This window comes from Trichomycterus rosablanca, chromosome 9 (assembly GCF_030014385.1).
Source record: "Trichomycterus rosablanca isolate fTriRos1 chromosome 9, fTriRos1.hap1, whole genome shotgun sequence".
NCBI classification, from domain to species: Eukaryota; Metazoa; Chordata; class Actinopteri; order Siluriformes; family Trichomycteridae; genus Trichomycterus; species Trichomycterus rosablanca.
This window is the reverse complement of record NC_085996.1, coordinates 2,855,278-2,872,104: the sequence shown is the minus strand read 5'-3', so window position 1 is coordinate 2,872,104 and position 16,827 is coordinate 2,855,278. Positions and strand designations below refer to the sequence as shown.

General features: G+C 45.2%; 1 pseudogene; it reads right to left on the bottom strand.

Moving 5' to 3' along the window:
* LOC134320376 (dynein axonemal heavy chain 8-like) overlaps positions 1-16,827 on the bottom strand; it is a 57,939-nt pseudogene that overhangs the window by 5,026 nt on the left and 36,086 nt on the right.

Below are 16,827 nucleotides of genomic sequence, written 5' to 3'. Positions count from 1 at the left end.
GGTGATGAGCTTTAAACTGAATGTATGACAAGAAGGTTTGTAAGGTCTTCTAAATAAGACTTGATGTTTGCTCCATACAGAAATGCTTTAGTCATGGCTATGCCAGGTCAGGGTCACGGCAGGTCCGGTTTCACAGACCGCATACTGGGTGCAAGGACTTCCTTCTATCCCTCCTCCCTCAGACACAGCCAATCATGTATGTGCAGACACCCTGTCAGCCTATAGCATCACTGAGACTGGAACCCCAGTACCCTATACCAGTTCTCAGACTTATCTTTAGTGTGATTAAATCTTATTTACACAGGATTTAATTTCTGAATATAATAAACGTCTCTGTAGGTAGTGTTGGTACCTGTGCGATGGACATCTGCACCAGCCTCCTCGCATGCACTTCCTGTCCCTGTCCCATAGATATAGCTCTGCATTCTAAACAAGCAACCCAACATACAGTAAAAAACAGTCCTCCACTTTTTGCTCCACTGTAATTAGTTACGGCTTTATTACCGAGTCTGAGTTTCTTGGAGAGAGCTTCTATCTGGTTGGTTGGATCCGAGCCCATGGAGAGGAAGCAGATCAGAGGGGTACGAGGGTCGCTCTCCCCCCACGTTGCCTCCAGATTGAGAATAACAGACTGGGCGAACCTCGCGCCCAATGCGTGCCCTACGTAGCTCCTGGCCTGAGACAGCGTGCGATCTGGACTCCAGGATCTGTCACATGACATTTGTTTAAATTCACTTCATTCACAATGGTGGTGCTTTAAAAGTCCTGGTCTGCTGATACTGTAATGATCCACACATGGTTAATCACAAGCGGTGATTAATTTTCATCCTCTTTTTAACTGAGAAAGCAATTTAATGAATGGTTCTGTTAATAAACACTGAAACTATCACAAAAGTAGATTTAGGGCACCCGGGTGGCACAGCGATATATTCCGCTAGCACACCAGTGCTGGGACTCTAGCGGGCACAAATGTGAGACAAAATTGGCAATCGAAGTCTGTTGTGTGGGAAAAGACGGGACTAAAAAGTAGGCGAGGTCTTCGATGCTGTGTAAGGACCCTGATAAGTAGCCCGAGGCGCGTGATATCCGGCCTCATGTGCCAATCCACTGAGGCGTGGGCAAATAAGAAGGGGTTAAGGGACTGTGCACGCGTCAGAGGGGGCATGGGACAGGCGAATATACCCTCCTCGGACGCAGTCGGGATCCCCAGCGGTGGAAGACTAATTTGCTATGCTAAATCGGGAGAAAAATGGGAGAAAATAAAAAAAGTAGATTTAGATTTAAGATCTACAGCATCTTTAAGGTCACCCCATCTGAAGTCATAAAAATAAATACATTATTAATATCAGGAGTAAGGAGAGCTGAACTTTTCTCTGGTTTGGAGTAATGGCATTAATCAAAGCAAGACTCGTCCATCATGAGCAAATCAGAGCTCATGTATCTGAATGAGCCCATTTACTTAAAACACAGAATCAGACCTGATCCAGACCCAGACCCATCTTCCAAGTAAAATGAGGTGCATTCTGCTAAATTTTACAATGATTGCACGGCTGATGATGCTTTTTGATGATGTCTTGAGTTGATGTAACTCTTGATGTAAAACTTTTGGCATCAAATTAATTTGCAGCAGCCAGAGGGAGAAGAATCGTACCCTTAGACGACTGATATTGTACCTGATAAGCAGTAATTTGTGGAAGATCTCCAGTGAATCATTATAACCATCGGGAATCACTGCGTCCTCTGGTGCGTCCATATCGAACCACGCCTTCCAGCCCTTTTCATTCCGGGACACCTTTGTGTATGAACAGGAACGTGTGCATAAACATCAATATAATAATACTATTTATTAACTGTATGCCAATAAAACTCAACACAAATGTGTAATCATCATTATTCATAGGCTACAGTGTGTCAGAGTAAAAAGCAAGCTTTGGGTATCAACTGGAAGGCTGTGAGTTTAAATCCCTTTAGTAGGGCCCTTAAATCTCTTGGTACAATGACTGACCCTGAGCTCTGACCCCAGCTTTCAAACAAGTGTTCATATTTGTTTAAATCATTTTTCTATCTGCACATTTTTTGGTGAATTTGCCATTAGAAGTTATTATATTATAAAGCACATTTTACAGGATGTTACTGACCTGGCTCATGATGTTGGTGAACTGGGGCAGTTTGCTCAGCTCAACCAGGTTCAGCCATGTCATGTCCAGAATCCAGCGGAAGGGTTTACGAGGACAAGCTTTGAGATCCAGGGCGGCACCACCTTCAAACAGAGAGAGTGAAACAAAATTCAGATAAACAATCACTGTGAAATGTTCTCAGTTCTGCTCTGATAAACTGAACCTGGCTCCAAACATCAGAGGGATCCACAACCATTAATCCTTATATTTCACTGTAAGCTGTCGTGTCAAAGTGGGGACATGAAGAAATACTACTTTTTCAGTGTTGTAGGGAGTTTTAATGAACGTTTTAAATTATATCTCCCGAACTCGTTATTAAATCAATGTGCAGGATATTTTGCTTAATTAAAAATGCATTTTAAGGCCGCTCAGGTGGCGCAGCGGTAAAAACACGCGCTAGGACACCAGAGCTGGGATCTCACATACATCGTATCGAGTCTCGGCTCTGCCTGCCGGCTGGGCTGAGCAGCCACATGGACAACGATTGGCCTGTTGTTCATATAGGGGTGGGATATTAACCCGGATAGGGACTCTCTCATAACTGATGCAACTACGACCTCTGCTGACTGATTGATGGCACCTGCACAGAGACTGGGAGAGAGTGCGCTGATCAGGGTGTGTCTCTCCGTACACAGTGCTGATCCGCACTGCACTCGTCAAAGTGTAGGTGATGAGATGCATACGGCTGCTGCCCACGTGTCGGAGGGGGCGTGGGTTGGCTTCGTTCTCGCACTTAAAGTTGGGAGAAAAAGGGAGACAATGCATATACAGTATATATATTATATATATATATATATAAATATAAATAAATAAATATATAAATGCATTTTAAAGATTCCTGGGGACAGAAATGGCCCCGATTCGGCGGAATGGTCCTACAATACCGTCACAGTATCGTCAGGTTTAAACATTACAGCAATGAAAACATGTTACTTCCAAAAGAGTTCAGCTCTAGGTCTACTACTGCATACAATCTTCTATAAGAACTCATCAATGCTCCTTTTATATCCTGTCAGGACAGCATCGCCTGCTTTGTGTTGTTTTTACCGTGTTTACAGTGTTAATTTGCCCTGTGCGAGTTAAAAATGAGTTTAGGGCATTAAATTAGAAAGTTAAAGAGACAGAGGGATAAATATTCCCTCGTGTGCTGTAGCTTTCTGTCTCAGGTGGCACCTTTAATAAGAATCTGGAACTCGCTGTGCTTGATGTTGCCCTTCTGCAGATCGATCTTGAGAGCCAGCAGCAGAGTGAAGATGAACTTGTGATTCTCGTACAGGCCTCGGACCGTGTATCTGAACACCTCGTACGTCAGACAGTCGATGATGTTAGCGATGCGCTTCTGGGTCAGGGGGGTTTTTTCTGACCTGGAAAAGATTCACTCATAATTAAAATACGCACTCATAATAAAGTGGTTACAGATGGAGGTGCGGGGTTAACGGCACCTCGACATGGAGAGGTCGAAGATCCTGAGGAACTGGGCGAGCGAGGTCTGGTACATGACGTTGACCATGCTCATCTCTGTGATGAGGAAGTAGAGGATGCTGCCGCGGGACGCCGCGGGACGGTACTCCTCCTGAGCGGCGAGGATCTTCGTCTCCGTCTCGGTGGCCACGTTGAGCTTCTCGCTCACCTCCGCTGCTGTTTCCTTAGTGACTCTCAAGATCCCGATCATGGACTCGTCGTCGACCAGAGAGCCTGAACAGACAGAGACGGGGGTGGACTAAACAACAAGTCTATTTTCATTTACAAGACCTCTAAAAGTTTCTTTATTACTTACTCAAATAACTTACGGTGACCTTGTGCTACATGGACCAGTAAGTTTACTCAAGTTCAACCGGTAATTGTGATATTTGTAAGAATCACAGTTGTGTCCAGTCAGCACATTATTAACCCTTTAATGGTCTGCTCAACCATTTGTCTGAGTTTACTTTGAGTCTAAATACTTGGGTAAAAATAAGCTGTATTTCTTGTTTGGGCCAGATCTACTCCTTGGTTGACGTGTTAGTTTACTCCCAAAAAACTAAGAAAAGAAAGTAAATTAAATAAATAACTTTTTAACTTTTCATTGCTGAGACCATGCTGGTTTCCCATGCCAGCAGAGAGCTGGACACATCAATCATCTGCGCCTCCGTGCCCCCTCTGTCAGCCAGCATAGCAACACAGAAGGACATGACTCTTTATTTATTTATGAGGATTTTAACATCATGTTTGACGCACTTCATTCATCAGTTCACAGGTTTAATATCAAACACAGTCATGAACAATTTTGTATCTCCAGTTCACCTCACTTGCACGTCTTTGTACTGTGGGAGGAAACCGGAGCTCCCGGTGGAAACCTACGCAGGCATGGGGAGAACATGCAAACTCCACACAGAAAGGACCCAGACCGCTCTACCTGGGGATCAAACCCAGGACCTTCTTGCTGTGAGGCGACAGTGCTACCCACTAAGCCCGACATGGTAAATTCATTCCGCCACGTTACAGTAGCGGTTGTTAGACCTGATCTGTTACAGATGAATACATGAATATACTCATGACTTCATGACTAAATACTAAATTATTATTTTGGTATGGTCTTATATACGCACCTTTTGTGGTGCTGAGCTTGTAAAGCAAATTATCCTCCAGCTCTTTCATCTTCCTCTTGTTGGCCGTGACGTCCTGCATCAGATTCAGCCTCTCAGCCTCCAGTTCCTGTGTAACATCAGTCAGTGATGGACCGGCTCATTATTTATCACTGAAAGGAATGTAAGGGATGACGTGAAACGTGTGCAGACGTACGTATTTCTCGGTCAGGATGACTCTGCCCAGCAGCTGGTTCTCCAGGCCCTTCATGGTCACGGTGAAGTCGATGATGGAGGTTTTGGCACAGACCTCGGGCGTGTAGGACGGGTTGGGCAGCTTGGTGGCGATGTAGAGTTGGAAGCCGTCCATCACGTCGATCTCTTTGTCTCCGACTTTAACCTGTCGTACGCAGTGTTTCGGTTAACACTGAACAGGATATGCAGGCACGTCCTGATGTAAAAGCTCTGGTACCCACCTACATCTGCCCTGTGATTAATCCATTCATTGTTTATTTATTTACATGCATGGGCAGTGGTAGTTCAGTGATTAAGGTACTGGACTAGTAATCATACGGTTGTCTGTTTAAGCCCCATCATCACCAGGCTGCCACTGTTGGGCCCCTAAGCAAGGCCCTTAATCCTTAAATGCTCAAACTGTATTCAGTCATAATTGTAAGGGCCTTTGGATGAAATGTGATAGAAATGATTGACATGTAGGGCGGTTGTAGCCAAGTGGTTAAGGTACTGGACTAGTAAGCAGAAGGTCGCTGGTTCAAACCCTACCACTGCCACTGTTTGGCCCTTAAGCAAGGCCCTAAACCCTCAATTGCTCAGACTGTAAGTCGCTTTTGCTAAATTCCGGAAATGTAAATGTAACGCTCACCTTGTAGGAGGATCCAGACTTGATGAAGTTCTTCTCCAGCACGTTATCCAGCGCTGGGTCCAGCTCCTCGGGTACATCCTCGATGAGCAGAGGGCGACCCAGGGACAGGCTGTCCTCCAGATGGGTGCGGAAGTACTTGTGATTCAGAGACGTGACCTTGGAACGATACGGAGCGTTCGTTAGCATCATGTCGTGTACCTAGTGCTGACGTTAGCTAGCCTGAGCCACGGATCTGACCTGGAGCTCGTTGGCTTTCTCCTTCTTCTTGATCCAAGCCTTGCCCTGAGTCTGGGGGTCGATGAGGAGGGGGAAGCGGGTAGCTTTGGTGACAATGATGCCGTTCTGCACCGACAGGTCATCACCCGGAAGGCCCTGCAGATTCCACTCGCTGATCTGAACGAGGGGGGAGAAGATACCACCTGTGAGGGTCTTCCATCAACATTCCATCAACAGCCTTCACTGATCCCACTCTCATCAGGCATCAGTACTGACTACTGATTAATCAGGGCTTCTCTTTACACTCAGAACATTTACTGTTTTGTTTTGGATTCATCCAATCATAAGCTTGCTGGTTCAAGCCCCACCTTTGCCAGATTGCTGCTGTTGGGCCCTTTAGCAAGGCCCTTAACCCTTAATTGCTGAGACTGTACTGTCACTCTACTCTAAGTCGCTTTAGATAAAGCACCAGTACCAGCACTGTAACCAGAACTGAGTATCTAGGACTAAATCCCACATCATGTAGGTGGTATTAAGACCAGGATGTTAAATAAAATCCTACTGTGGGCTGGTCCACCAGCATGGAGATCAGGTTCAGGTTTTCAGTGAAGGGAATGTTCTTCTTCGTGAGCTCGGCCTCCCAGATCTCCTTCAGCAGCATGTTACGGAACTGTTGGTTGAACGGACCACAGTAGGACAGGAAGCCGGTCAGCTGCAGGACGTCTCCAACCAGCCTGAGAGCAGAGCAGAGACAGACACGTGAACCTCGGTTCGACCCCAGGAGCCGTGGAGAGACTGAGAGAAACCTGCCTGCTGATCTGTGAGGTGAACTCTCTGCTCTGCTCGGTCCAGCGCACTTTCTCCCCGCTCAGCCCGTCGATCAGAGCGGAGGCCGTCTGCATTTTATTTCTGCACGATTCGGCGTCGTTCAGCAGATCCTGAAAACAGTTAACGTTATTCCAGTGTCTCGTAAGCATTAGATGCACGTTTACACACACAGTGATTTGTGAAATAAAAAGGCCACGAAATGCTCTGATTGGGCCCCGGGTATTAGGGAATGTGGACTTGGATCAACAGCTAATGTTAGTACTGTGGTACCTTGTAACTGTACGTCCCCTAAACTCAAAATCTGAAACTCGACGGCCTTCTTTGAGAAATTTGTACCCTTAAACTCAACGTTTCCCTCAAACTCAACGTGTGCTTTGATCAGCGCTTGGCTTGAGCGGTGTGGTAAGATGTCATGTGAACATGAGCTGAATCTGCATTAGTGTGGAATAAGCGTCAGATCCAGGGTTACAGCTCCACATGATTCTCCTTCCTGTTTCACTTTGTGTTACAGCTCCAGCTTCTGAGAAATGGTGAGAATCAGAATCAGCTTCTCCCAGAGTCTAAAACTCTTAACTTAATGTATTAAAAGAACAACATAAAAACACTAAACCTCTCTTCATTATTACTGCTCATAAGTTCTCTCCACTCATTAAAAAGCATAACAAAACAATAAAGTAAAGCTAAAGTGCAGCTTTTATTGCATTTTTAACAGTTAGTAATTGTATTTCAGTGTGTTTATATTATATTTGTGTTATTTTCAGTGTTTAAGAGTCAAAAACAACCTCATTATTTTACATGAGACTAAAATATCTGCAGCTCACCGGGACCATGGACGCATTAACAGGTTCCCCAAACATCCTTATGGGGGAAAATACCTCGAAACTCAACGTCTTTAAAACTCAACGCCACGCCCAGAACCGACTGACGTTGAGTGTCTGAAGTGGAGTCTGACTGGTGACTGGAAATTTAAGGTGGTAACTGCAGTCTGATTGGCTACAGTGAATTTTAGTGCAGGTAGATGGACTGATTAGGTAGGAAGCGCTCACACACACACACACACACACACACACACACATACACACACTGAGTGCTTGATCTGTTGAGATGAAAATCCCAGTATCTACAGTTAAAACTGATGTATGATGCACCAGTCACCAGTAGAAGAGGACGTACCTGCTTCTCCTTCATGGCTGCTTCGAATTTGGCCAGCACCATGTCCAGCTCTGCCTGCTTTTCATCCAGCTGGGCCTGAGCGTTAGCCAGTTCCTTATTAGCTGCCGTTAGCCTGTTCTCCTGAACGCTGAGATTAGCCTGGGTAGGAAGAAGGCAGGACATGCCAGTGTTACTAATAAAGTTAGAGAAGAGTCTTGTGTGTGTGTGTGTGTGTTGGGATGCTGGTAACGAATGTGCTTTTGCCGCTGATGAACCAGAAGTGAACATCACACGTTACATTTAGGTGCAGGGGTATCGTATATTACGCTCGCCCATCACAGCTGAGATCTGGGACTGGCACCCTGCTCTGCAATGGACTGGCACCGAGTTCAGGGTATTCCTGTCTCGAGGTTAATGAAAATTAAATTTGCGATCGTAGCCCAAAATCAAACCCCCTGCACCACTCCAGCTCACAATTTAGGAGTCTAATGACTGGCAGTGATTTTAGTCTTGCTGCCTCAGCATGTCCATATTTATAATCACACAACACACAAAAGTGAGACCTGTAAGAAAAGCCTTTAATCTTTGAGTTTTTAATCGTATAGATTGTATATATCCATGATTAATAAACCACCGTATGTATTTTGAAGTGATTTCTGTGGGTCCGGCTCTCGTGTTTTACCTTCAGTGGCAGCACCTCCTTGTTGATGCTGAAGAAGGTGGCCATAGCCTGTGTCCAGGACAGCAGACCCGCCACGTTTCCGCACACTTTACTGGCGTTCTCCAGCGTGTAATCCTCCATCTGGAAGTACGGCTCCAGCAGCTCCATCGTCTCTTCGGTTATCGTGTCCTTAGGAAACTGCTGCAGTGACGTCAGGAAGCCGCCGCCGCTCATCAGCTTAGGGGTGAAGAGAGGAGACTCGTATCATTAGTCTCATTAGAACCATCAGATCTCGTGAGGTCCTGCACGGTGTTTCAGGGATTTTACCTTCATGGCTTCGCTCCAGGAGGGCTTAAGGCAGTGCCTCTCTGGATCCATGACGACGGGGTCCAGCTTCTTGCGGAAGAGAAGCAGACAGCAGTCCATAATTCTCATGATTAAATGTGGTGGCTTGGACAGTTTCCTCACTGTTGCGATATCGGCCGGTTTGATGGTCTGTTAAAGACACGAGGTCAAAAACGATTTACAAATCTAGGATATAGTGGTTTCAGATCCTACAGTCGTTCCAGTGAACAGGACAGGACAAGGGTAGAAAGGACAGGCCACACAAACAGAACCACACACACTCGGCAGGGAACCGAACAAGTCAACTCATAAAACAGAATCAAAGACCCAGAACGACTCTACCCTGTATCAACTGAGTTAATGACAAAAGTTAGAGAGCGCTAGCAGGAGATCTAGCAAATAATTCAGAGGGCAAAGCCAGTCAGTCAGAGGTACGCTGTTAGACGGTGCTTCTCAGGTAGTGAGGAACCTTTAATGAGGCGCAGAAAATGCTTTGAAGTTTAGTTCAGAGAGAACTACGCTTTCTGTCGGCCTGTGTGGGCGTGGCAGGTTGGGTCTCACTTAGCATTGTGCTTCAGAAATCGTTTTATAAGCACCTATAAGCGTTTCCTGCTTATTTCTATTTTAGGTTTCTTCTGTCATTAAAATTTAAAGAGAGGTAACTCTTGGATCTCACTTCTTCAGGTTTGTATATATAGTACAAAAGTATTTGGACACTTCTTTTAATTATCGAATTCATGTGCCGAGCCATACAAACGCTGTCATCTTTCGACTGAACGGGCACAAATTCCCACAGGCATTCTGTATTTCAAAGTCATTTAAAGAGGCTTTATTAGAAAAGCCGCTGTCGTTCTAGCTGAATAGATCAGACGCCACTGTGTGTTTTTAAAATGGGAGGTCTGACAAGCCCATGGTCAGGTGTCCAAATACTTTTGAGCTGCTACATCAGTTTTTGGAACTCACGTTTAAAGCCGCCTCAGCTTTCATGAGTGCAGGTTCAGCCGCCTGCAGCTTCAGCTCTGCCACACCTTTTTCCTTCTCGATTTCCTCCACGATCTTCAGCGCTTTATCCTTCACCACCTGCACCTCGTTTTTGACCACAGAGGCGGCCTCGGCGCTCACAGTCACCTCCTTGAGGACCTGCACGACCAAGTCCATGAGCTCACGATCGATCTAGCAAAGTGAAAACGCTCTGCTCAGTTCTGATCGAATGATGTACCTTGTCGGCTCGGGCCGAGGCCAACGCCAGCTCCTGCTCCTTCACCACCAGGTCTCTGGACAGCTGCGCGACGGATTCGCTGGCTTCCATTAGCTTGGCTAGACCTGGGAAACGAGCAGGGCTTGATCACTCAAACACACTCGTACACACACAAAACACATTACAAATGTACTGGCCTTGTCCCTACCGACATTCATGCGCTCAACAAGAGTGTTGATGTGGGTGTGCTTCTCTGTATAGAGGGTTTTGTATCCATTGATGAAGGACAGGTAGGATTTCGGGGTGACGTGGGCCCTTCGTCTGAATCTGAATAAAAAGAAAGAGGAACAGAAAGGTTGATTCCAGACTTTGGACCACAAAACCTGATCTGTAGCAAAAGAAAGGGACAGATTTCATGAATTCAGCTCGATTATACATGAATACCTTTTGGTATAAGTGGAATTGGTATGACCAAAGGTATCTGGACACCTGACAATGAGCTGTTTAGCTAGAACAATAGCCGATTCTCTAATAAAGCGCTTCAAATGACTCTGATATTACAGTATGCCTGTGGGAATTTGTGCCCGTTAAGTTAAAAGATAACAGCATAGGTTAAACCCTTGATATAAGGTACAAGGGACAGTGGGAGCCTAGTGGATAGAGCTTTGGGCTACCAGTCAATGACTGTCAATGCAAATCCAGGCTCTGTCGTGCAGCCACTGTTGGGCCCTTGAACAAGGCCCTTAACCCATTAAATAAATTCCCTTTAAATGAATGTTAGACGTCATCACTGTGAGATTCGATTGATGAGGCAGCAAAATATGCCCCGAGGACCTGGGTTTGATCCTCGTCTTGACCCTCTTTACTAGTTTGGGTGACTTAGTGTCTATAAAACTGAGGTTCTCTAACATGGCTGTATCTCTAAGTACAGTACGGTACCTCTCAAAGTAGCTCTCGCAGGTGGAGGAGACTCTGTCGTGATAGACGGCCATAGTCTGGACCACCGCAGTCTTCACCTCAGGCGAACAGACCATGTGGAAGTCCGAGAGGAAATACTGGGACACGGCCATCAGGGCTTCACTCGGCCACGGGGTGAACCAGTCCATGGTGCATCCGGATATCAGTCCGGGGAACTTCAGAGAGCGGGAGCGGAACTTCTCCCCCACCTGATCAAAATATTCCACATTATGAAGCGTGTTAATTCACTTCAGTCTTAAAATTACAACGATTTCTGTAACTGCTCTTTTACTGTGAGTGAATCTGACTCACATTCTGAGAGAATAAAATGAAGAGCATCAAACAGAGGGGTGAGACTCACCGGGGAAAAACACAGCACCACATGGAGGTTCTTTTTGGCCCGGGAGATGAAGTATTCATACAGATTATCAAAGGTGGGCGGCACTCGGGGCGTCTCCTTTTTCATTACGGGGATGAGATTCTGTGTTATCTCGTCCAGTTCATCACGAGCAAAAAGGTTCGAGACCTAGAGGAGAAACATGAGAAAGTGAATATCAAGTGCAGTGTGTTTTTACTTCCGCAGAAATGATCCGTATTACTAGGGCTCGACTAAATTCACTGGGAAATGTGCTTCATTTTACGGACGTCTTTACAGTCTTTCATTAATTTATGTCATTAATTAAAAATGTCATTAATTTAAATATTAAAGCTCTTGTCCGTGTTCCACATCTTGGTCATTTTGACTAACTCATTGCAAACTGAATTGCCGTAGGACTGCTAGTGTAAGAGACTTTTCTGTGATGTTGTTTGCTGATAATGAGCGCATTTTGTCCCTTTGTGGATTCCATAATCGAAAGTGTGTTTCTCTACACACGTGATCATCAAACTCTAAAGACGCTCGGTTACACTAGGGCGCCTCACAGTGCGGATTAACCAGTAATCTTGATGCATTTGTACTGCACGTGAATAAAAAATGGTAAATCGCTAAACCGTACATTTTAAATTTCACAGCAAATTACATATTACACGGGGAACGGCTCATTTCACGGTCCATGGCGCCATTCTCACGTCCGTGAATCGGTAGGGACTTAGTTATTAGTGATTAGTGAAGCTGCTTCACCTCTCCAGATGACAAAACATTGTTAAGGTACTCTAGGAAGGCCTCGTCTTTTATCTCGTTGTCCGTGAAGATGAACGTGACGCCTTTTCCTTCAGCGCCGGCCGTTCTGAACAGCACTTTCAGGTCATCCATCAGGTTGCTGATGTTATAGGTTCTGAGTGATACAGGATAAAGATGTAAAAAGTGCAGAATCACTGATATTCTGCAAATCACTCAACCCAGGGAACTACGCCGTCTCACCTAGTGAGTGTAATCTGGAATATCCTGTAACCGGCGATGTACGACGCGAGCCGTGAAAGGCTTTGCTTGCCCGACCCTCCCACTCCCACCAGCAGAGCGCTTCCTCCATCGGTCCTGATGATGCGGGAGATCTGCGGCCGAGAGAAACTAGCAGTTTTTATAAACTCTGGGTTTAAAGGCTGAGCTGTGGTCAGAACTTTACACTGACCTTGATGAGGTGGGTCATGGCATCAGTAAAGAAGACCAGGTCCAGATGTGAGCCCCGAACAGCCTCGTTATACTGGCTCTGATAGAACCGCAGTCTCTCCGACAGGAACTGGAAGTCCGGCACCTGGGAAATATAGCAGAAGTGTGATGTGTGTAAGATTTATACTAGCCCTCGTCCCTTCCCACATGTGCCTGGCTGATCTGTGACACCGGCCAGGTGCTTTACTGTGTATGGAGCATCATGCAATGTCCTGGAGGAACCTCGAGCAGACAGCAGGAGCTGCTGGTGTATTTAATCAGCTCTCATTACAGCCCAGCTGAGACCAGGTCAGGACCATGTTTTAAAATAAACGTACCAGTTCATAGATTTTGGGAGCGTCGAGACAGGCGTCATCAGCCTCCTCTCCTGTAGGCTCTGGAGCCTCTCTCAGGAAGTCCACAAAGTAAGGGTCGGGGTGGAGGTGTGGCACCAAAGCAGGATCCACGTGTTCCTGAATGACCTGGGCTATAGACTTCTCGAACCAGTGCTTATCCTCCTCACACACAAACCTGGAATACACACAGCTAGTCATTAGATAGATAGACAGACAGACAGACAGACAGACAGACAGATAGACAGATAGATTGACCCTAGATAGATAGACAGAGAGATAGACAGACAGACAGAGAGATAGATAGACAGACAAATAGAAAGATAGATAGATAGATAGATAGATAGATAGATAGACAGACAGACAGATAGATAGACAGAGAGATAGACAGACAGACAGAGAGATAGATAGACAGACAAATAGAAAGATAGATAGATAGATAGATAGATAGATAGATAGATAGATAGATAGATAGATAGATAGATAGATAGACAGACAGACAGAGAGAGATAGATAGACGGACGGACAGATAGACAAATAGATAGATAGATAGACAGAGAGATAGACAGACAGACAGAGAGAGATAGATAGACGGACGGACGGATAGATAGATAGATAGATAGATAGATAGATAGATAGATAGATAGATAGATAGATAGATAGATAGATAGACAGACAGACAGAGAGAGATAGATAGACGGACGGACAGATAGACAAATAGATAGATAGATAGATAGATAGATAGATAGATAGATAGATAGATAGATAGATAGATAGATAGATAGATAGACAGAGAGATAGATAGACAGACAGACAGAGATAGATAGACAGACAGACAGACAGACAGACAGATAGATAGACAGATAGATAGACCCTAGATAGATAGATAGATAGATAGACAGACAGAGAGAGATAGATAGACGGACGGACAGATAGACAAATAGATAGATAGATAGACAGAGAGATAGACAGACAGAGAGAGATAGATAGACGGACGGACGGACAGATAGACAGACAGACAGGTAGACAGACAGACAGAGAGAGATAGATAGACGGACGGACAGATAGACAAATAGATAGATAGATAGATAGAGAGAGATAGATAGACAGACAGAAAGACAGACAGCCAGACAGACACCTTACCGGTCTGCGATGACTCGAGTGCATTCACACTTGAACAAGGACAGGAGGGTGGCGACTGTATCACACTCTTCTGCTCTGATCTTCAGCATGCCCTGCCAAATCCTGGACAGATCTCTTAGGTTGAAGAAGTAGTGAAACTTTGATGGAGTGGGCAACATCTTCCCCTGTAACACAGTGCAGGAGAGGTTTGGACTCTTTCACCTCACAGGGAGTGATCATTTTACTAACGATGCATTTTACCTTGGTCCATTGCCAGAGAATCCGGGAAGCGGGTACGAGACGCTGTACAGTGTCAGAGATCTCTGGTGTAAATCCTCGACACTGATGGAAATATCCACAGCCAATAATTCCTAATAGAAAAGTACTGGTCAGTTCTCTGTGAAACAGCTTCAAAGGTTTGGCATGAAAAAGAAAGACAGAACCCACTAATAATGAATAATTAAGGTCCTGCCTAATTCAGACCGTGAAAATCACAGCACGGATCGTGAAATGTGCAGTATAAGGCATCCTAGCAATCTTACAGTAATTACATTAACCTACGAGACTTCACTACCTGACCGTGTTTGATGTGTGTTTTACGTATTAAGTGCATTTTGTCCCTTTGTGGATCCATAATGAATGTAAAAGTGTGTTTCTCTACACACGTGATCGTCTCTGTGCTGCACCTCAAAAAGAACAAACCAGTAAAGTTTTCTGCTCTAAATAGTTTGTCTGTGTTCAGTTGATTTCTTTCTTTATAGACTCAGTAAACATTAAAGACGCTCGGTTACATCAGCAATCAGTGTAAAGCAGCTAAAAACACCAAAACATCCCCACATTTTGCCCCAGTGTTCCTCCCAATCTAGTCGTATCCAGTTACCCCATCATATTTCACTCCTGACCGAGCGCAGTACCGACGTGATTATTACCGAAGATCATGTCGATGGAGGAGTTGGCCGGAAGCGTGCAGTTAAACACTGTGAACTGTCTCTTCAGTCTCTGAGGAATATCGTTCCTGCCACCGCCGGGATGGATCATGGCGGCCATCATCTGAACGTCTGTTATGGTGGTGAAATCACCGGGTTTATCCAGACTGTACATGCCCGACATCTCCATCGTCTGACGCACTATTTCATTTGTGATCTACAGAAAAAAAACATGAAATATTACAGATTATTTATAGACTGTGTGGCCTCCACTTCTTATCACCATTACTGGACAAACAACAATTAAACTGGACTTTAACTCCAACCACCTCCTTGTTTCTACACTCTGTCCATTTTATCAGCTCCACTTACCATATAGAAGCACTTTGCAGTTCTACAATTACTGACTGTAGTCCATCTGTTTGTCTACATGCTTTGTCAGGACCCCCACAGAGCAGGTATTATTTAGGTGGTGGATGATTCTCATGGTGACACTGACATGGTGGTGGTGTGCAGGTATGAGTGGATCAGACACAGCGGCGCTGCTGGAGTTTTAAAACACCTCACTGTCACTGCTGGACTGAGAATCGTCCACCAACCAAAAATATCCAGCCAAGAGCGCCCCGTGGGCGGCGTCCTGTGACCGCTGATGAAGGTCTAGAAGATGAGCGACTCAAACAGCAGCAATAGATGAGCGATCGTCTCTGACTTTACATCTACAAGGTGGACCGACTAGGTAGGAGTGTCTGATAGAGTGGACAGTGAGTGGACACGGTGTTTAAAAACTCCAGCAGTGCTGCTGTGTCTGATCCACTCATACCAGCACAACACACACTAACACACCACCACCATGTCAGTGTCACTGCAGTGCTGAGAATGATCCACCACCTAAATAATAGCTGCTCTGTGGGGGTCCTGACCATTGTAAAACAGGGTGAAAGCAGGTTAAAAACAAAGTGCTTCTATGTGGTCAGTGGAGCTGATAAAATGGACAGTGAGGTGGTTTTAATGTTATGGCTGATCGGTGTATATTTGTATCGATGTTTAATTTTCCGACCTGATCTCCCCATTCATTGACGACAGGCATGTTGATGTCATCAATAAAAACGGTCAGTCTCCGTCTGCCGGGGGGTCCGTATGTGCTGCCCAGCCGCTTCTCTATGTAACTCTCTACTGCCCGCTGTAATCAGAACGGCGTTAATCAGAATCAGTCATCGGTAATGGTGAGTTTTACTGCATCTCCTTCCTTTCCTTCACCTGGAACATGATCGGCTCCGTGGCGGAGGAGAAGTTCATGGATTTGAACAGATCCATCTCAGGGTTGTATTTCTTCGTGTAGGCCTTAATCATGACCGTCTTGGCAGTCCCCTGTTCACCGGTGAGGAGAACAGCCTAAGCACAACACACACACACACAAAATTTCTAATCAAGGGTCAGAGACACACAGTCCACGTGTGTTCCAGCAGTTAGATATGTGACGACCTTGCGCTGTTTTGCGATGGCCTCAATCAGGAAGCTCGTTCTGGTGTTGTCCACGTTGGGAACGAGAATGGACGTGTAGTCTGGTGCCGAGTCTGTGGGGTAGACGTACTGCACGACGTATTTACTCCAGTGATCCCAGTCACCTGAAATAAAAAAAATCCACTTTATAGGCTGCAAATAATCAGCAATAATGAGTAGGGATGTAACGATACACTACCCACGATGCGATTCACGATACGAATTTTTCCAGATTGTTTTAAACAAAATTAAATTGAAGACAAATTTTCCTTTTATTATTCTCTTTAAAAAAAAATAAAAAATACTGCATTTGTGCTTATCTTTTATTTATCTAAATAATGAAAGTCCTTTTATTTCTGA